This window comes from Camelus ferus, chromosome 10, assembly GCF_009834535.1.
Source record: "Camelus ferus isolate YT-003-E chromosome 10, BCGSAC_Cfer_1.0, whole genome shotgun sequence".
Lineage (NCBI taxonomy): Eukaryota > Metazoa > Chordata > Mammalia > Artiodactyla > Camelidae > Camelus > Camelus ferus.
The window spans coordinates 22,098,129-22,104,128 of NC_045705.1; positions in this window are offsets into that span (position 1 = coordinate 22,098,129).

The following is a 6,000-nucleotide window of genomic DNA, read 5'->3' on the forward strand; positions in this document are numbered from 1 at the left end:
GGGATGTTCAAAGTTAACTTTTGCTCCGAGGTATTTTTTCTTTTTTGCTTTATTGATTGTTGACTTAACGTCTAACCCAAGCTACGAGAAGTGACTTACCACAGTTGAATTAAGGTTGTGTTTAGGCTGGGACTTCATGGTGGTTGTCATATTACTCTAGCATTTACTGAGTTCTTACTGTGTTTCAAAGCCCCTTAATATATATTACCTTGTTTCATTCTTAGATGACCTTCTACAGAATATAGTATTATTATTAACCCCATTTTACAGAGGAGAAAACTGAGTCCAAGAGAGGATATGGAATTTGCCCAATGTTACACAGATTGTGAGTGATTATGTCCGTCACGGTCCCAGCTAGAAAAAAGCAGCATATTCAAATTAAGTCAGTTGTGCAAAGTTTAACAAACGGACTATTTAGAAGGGTGTGGGAAGGATGTAGGGAAACTCTCAGGGATGGTGCAGACCCCACAGACTAACAGTGGGGCACCATTATCCACCCTAAGCCTGAACCCAGAGGGAGCACTCAGTTCCACTGGACATAAACTGAGACCTTGTTGCTACAGCAACCTGCTGGAAAGGGGCCTGGGAATAAATAACTTGATGCCCACTTCCCTCCTGTTTTTCTCTCTGCTCTGGGGCCCCCTATTGGCCAAAGCTGGGAGTGGGAGGGCAGGAGAGCCCATTGGCACAATTCATCAGCAGTCCTTGGGATTCAGCCTCTCCCCGGGAACACAGCAGGTTGGGTTCGGTTGGAGAAGGAATCTACAGGGCTGTCTGAGGAAGCCGGGGGTGAGACTGGTGTTTGAGTACAGGCAGTTCTCCTGCAGAACCTTGCCTTTAACTTCTATGCAACCCACAGTAATCATAGTGTCATCATTATTGGAAAAGGTAGCCCCAGGCAGGGGCCTCTCTACTAGGGAGGATCTTCTAGCAGAGAGGACTCAGCCAGACAATTTGCTAGAGACTAGAAGACGGTGCATGTAAACCATGGAAGAAATCACCAGATGGCCTCAAAAGATTCCAGTCCTAAATCCTATAATTCTCCATGTTCTTTTCCAATCCTTATAAGAGCTTAGTTGGACCAAAGAAGGGATAAAGACTTTCCCTTCTCTTATTTGCTCTTCTAAGGAATTCATTCCCTGTCTTGGTTTTAGCTTCAGATTGCTTGAGATTCGGTATTGCATCTCTGATCGGGGGAAGGTACTCCTAATATAGAAAAGAAAAGAAAAAGTCCTGCACTGTTTTCCCATAAAAGGCTGTTAAACAACCCCATTCCCCACCATGATGACAACAGAGGAGAAATGTTTCAAGGTTCAAAGTTTATCAGAAGACAGTGACCTTGAGAAATAGCAGTATGTCTGGATCTGTCTTTTAAAACTCTGTCTCAATCATTAAGACTGAAAGACTAGACACCTAAGGTTTCTAAGAAATAAATAAACCAGAGAGGCTGTTGGAGGCCCTTTCATCACGACAATTAAAATGAGTATGCTAATTTTTCGAAAATGGGAGCTATTTTTAGGATGAATGAAAACCATGAATGAAAATCAGCGTACAGTGTTCTATTTTAGAAGAAAGATAATGTTCTCTCGCAGTATTGGCCCCGAAGCCAAGAGCATATGAGAGAGAGAGACATTGGGGAAGCCTGAAACTGAATTGAAAATGAAAAGGTTTTAAAAAGAGAAGGGAGTTTAGGGCGGTAACTGGTGGGAGGAGAATCTTCACAGTGGCAGCCGCAGATCGTTGTATTAATGCTACGGTGGTCACCATGGACATTATAACACGGTCTTTAGAATTAGACCCACCTGGAACCTTTCCGCTCAACCATGTTTGGAGCAGCAAGTTTTAAAGTGAGCCCATCTTTCCCTCTTTCCATTTATATTGAACTTGAGTAAGTCACTCAACCTTCTGGGCATCGAAGGGACTAGTAATGACCCCACCCACTGGGCTCAGATGAGAACTAAAGGAAGTGGTGTCACATAGAGCGCTGAGCACAGTCCTGGCGCACACTGATAGCTCTTGTTGTCTTTCCCATGTCAGCCTCCCAGCCACCGTGCTGTCATCACTCATAAGTGGTAATGTCAGTCACTCTCTGGATGAGCAACAGGTTAGCCTCCATGTAGCTCTGCTTGTCCAGTGTGGTCACTGAACAGTGAATAGATTCATCCACCTCGTGGGTGTTTGGAGCAGTAAAATACAAGCTGAGTTCATTCACTTTTTTCTTGTTAACACACACTAGCAAAAAAGAAGTAACAGAGTTCTATTTTTACCTGCCTCTACACTGATGAGAAAAGAGATGTCACTTCACAGAAATCTCGATTCAGACAGAACTCGGTCTAAATATAATCCATTCTTCAGGCAGAAACCATCTCATTAAGTGGAAAGCTCAGGAAGAGTAAAACATTTGTTAGCTACACTTATTGCCTGATGAATTCTAATGGAAGGAGTGTGAATTCATTATTCCATTTACTTAAGGCAGATGAAAGAGGAGAGGACACAATGGAAAAAGAAGGACTGTGAGCTCCTGGTCCATCATTCCTCCATCTCAGCACCTTCTACTAAGAGATGACTTGAGGCTAAATGTCAGGGTTGGTGCAAATTCTTTATGCCCACCATAAAAACCATCCAATTTTGAATTAGAGTGACTGTCTCTTTTTTAGTAGCTTGATCCTTAAATACTTTTTGAGAGTGACTGCTGGTTTTTAAAATTTTTGACCCCTAGTTTCTCCTAATCATGGCAAAGAATGCCACTTATGGATTTTTCCCTTCCCTTGGTTCTGCTGGGACAGTATTCAGTAGTGATAACTTTATGATGGGCAAAAGGATGGAGAGAAGATTTTTTACCTTTGTAGGGGATTTCTTTGCTTGACACCAGCTCACTGTGGTTAAATGCTAAATGATTTGACAAAAGGACCAAATCAAGGACCCCAGGTGAGGCTCCCGTGACTTCAGAAAATCCAGAGTTGTGACTCTGGTTCCATTTTCTGTATTCACTTCTTTTACCAAATCACTCTGTAATTCTGAGAGAGGCTTTGTATCAAATCTCAAAAGTATTTTTCTTATAAAGTTATTTTCCTTATTATGAGAGAGAGATAGCAACCAGGTAATTACTTCTAAATTGAGATTATAGATTCAGAGATTTTTTTTTAAATCAAAGGGTAAATTATGCCTTTGCATAATAACAGTAACTTGGAAGGATCCCAGTTCACTCAGTGATTTCATTTATTAGCACCTGAATACTGTTTTACTTGTTAACACCCAGGTCCCCTTTCCAAATAAGGTTTGATAACACTCTTTCTCTTTTGTTTGGAATCATCTTTTCCTAGAAACTGTAAGTTCAGGAATATAACACTATTTTTCCCTCTGAGAATTCAATCTCTAATATTATTCTTCACCCTAGAAAGCTATTCCCTAATTTTATCTGCTGAGTTTTTTTTTTTTTTTTTTTTTTCCTTTGTTGACAAAGCTCTCCACCAAGCCTGGTCCACAAGCCTCTGGATAAACACTCAGTGAATTAGAATACAAATGTGAAGCGAGCCCTTAAAACCTCAGCCATTGAGACATTCTTCTTAAAATGCTGGGCCTCCACAGCACATCCGGGCAGAGCCCTGCCAGGGAAAGCAAGTCCTACTGCCAAGAAAAGCAAAAAGAGACCACAAATTGCTACCAAACCACTTCAAAATGTTCTTGTCTTTCCAACAGCCCTAAAAAGATAAACTTCCCCAAGCCCTAGGGATCTAAAGAGTATTTCACTCAACATTTTCACAGGATGCTAAAGAAGGAGAAGAAATAAGGCAGGAGTGAAGATGTAAGTGTCTCACTTCTTTGTCCCTTGCATTGACTGTCAGCCTCCTGCTTTTAGCTCATCTCATCCTCATTGAAGAGATTTCTCCCTTAGGACAACATGCAGTTGTGGCAGTGCAGTGCGGCTCAAGGTCTTTGTTCCAGTCCAGGTTAGGACAATGGAAACACCAAAAGTGGAAGAGCCAAAGGCTGTCCTTGATGAGTTGATGGCCTCACTGAGTTCCTAGCGCAAGTTCTAGGAATTCATGGGGTTTGCCGTATGCAGGGTGCTCCTGGCCATGCCTTCTCACCCAGTTCTCCCAGCTCCCCAGGTGGCTGTACACAACTGAATACTATTTTGTTGTTTGTTGTTGTTGTTGTTGTTGTTGTTGTTTGGGGGGTGATTAATTAGGTTTTTTTTTTTAGAGGAGGTACTGGGGATTGAACCCAGGACCTTATGCATGCTGAGCATAAGCTATACCCTCCCCCATAACCGAATACTATTTTGAGCTTCACATCCCACCCCTCTCCTCCTCACGCTTTCCCCTGAAGCCTTACTGGTTCTCTAGAAGTTCTTCAAATATGCCAAGAGCCCTCCCTCTCCATATCTTTGCACATGCTCTCTGCTTGGAATGCTCTTTCCCGCTCTCCACCCTCCACCTGGTAGTCAACCCCTTCTTAACTCAGCCATCACTCCCTTGGGGAAGCAAACCTTCTATACCCTCCATTTCCAGATCGTCAGTTGCCCTTGTTACACCGTTCCCAGCATGCTGTATCTTCCTTCCTGGTACTTATCATGATTTCTGATCATGCGTGTATTTCTAGGATGACATGACTGAGGGCAAGCACCAAGCCTATTTTTTCCAGCTTTAGTGTCTCAGGCCTTAACACTCAATACATTTTTTTAAATGATGAAACTAAGTTTATTTTCACCTTTTAGTTAAGATGCTTAGGTTATAATTGCAGCTACGCACTAAGTTTTAGAATAAACACACAACAAAAGAAATGACTTTTTAGCTTACTCATGTTGACAGAACTGTATAATAGCACAATTAACCATTCTTTGTTCTGTGATTGACTTTTTGGCACTTTCTTAGAAAGACTCAGTTTTGCAAAAATATACCAAAATGTAACTGTTTTACCCAAAGGCTTTTTTTCCACTCTTTTATATTTAAATTTTTCTCAAGTGGACCATCCTGCCATCTCTGGCTGATCTGCCCTTTTCTGTCTCTTCAGTGGTCAAATCTCCCTGATCCTCCTTTGCTGGTGGCGTAGTCTGCACTTCTGCTCTCTAACAAGCCTCTAATTGATTCCATTCCATTCTGCGTGGTTTGTAAGATATCAGTACATTTTTGTTGATGAGTGAATGGCAGGTAGAAAACCAATAAACTCACAATCCTGAATTGAATTTGGGATGGAGGAGATTTTATCAACTAATATTCTGACATAAGAAGTACATGTGGAAGGTCCACTAGCTTTTGAGTAGGCGATGAATTTGAAAGCATGAAAATTCTTAAGTCCTAAAGAACTGTAAGGATTCATGTTCAAACCCCAGACCCATAACCCCAAAGAATAATGAGCGTTTTGCTGGGAGGGAGTGGGTGAGATGGCTTCAAATTTTCTACTCATCCAGCTGCACCTGATCCCTTTTAATAAGTCCAGCCTGTACACCCCCAACCCCCCCACCAGACACACATATATACACGTTCAGATGGGGAAAGGTGTAAAAAATGGCCACAAGTCCTGGCACTTTTTCTCAGAAATTTATCCAGACATCTCCCCATTACACAGTCCCATTGCTCTTTGCTTGGTTCCTCTAACCTGTGACCCCCACTTATTTCTGCCTGCCTTTTTCTGTTACCAACTTCATGCCACAGACAGCCAAACATATTTCCACATCCTTGGACCTCAACAGCTTGCTAAATCTTCCCTTCCTCTCTCCACCCCTCCTAAGGTCTCTCATAACTAGTTCTCCATCTCCAATCTCCTCCTCCTGCAGAACAACCACCATTGTCCTAGTGGCGAATATCTACAGAGTGCCCTGGTTCCGACAATGTTCTCCACACCTAACTCATGTACACATTATTTAATTAAGCCCTCGCACCGTTTCACTCCCATTTGCAGATGGAGCAACCGTGGGATAGGGATTGAATGTTATGCTCAAGGTCACAGCATTGAAATAACAAAGCTGGGATTGAGCTCAGGCTGGGTCTTTCTAAA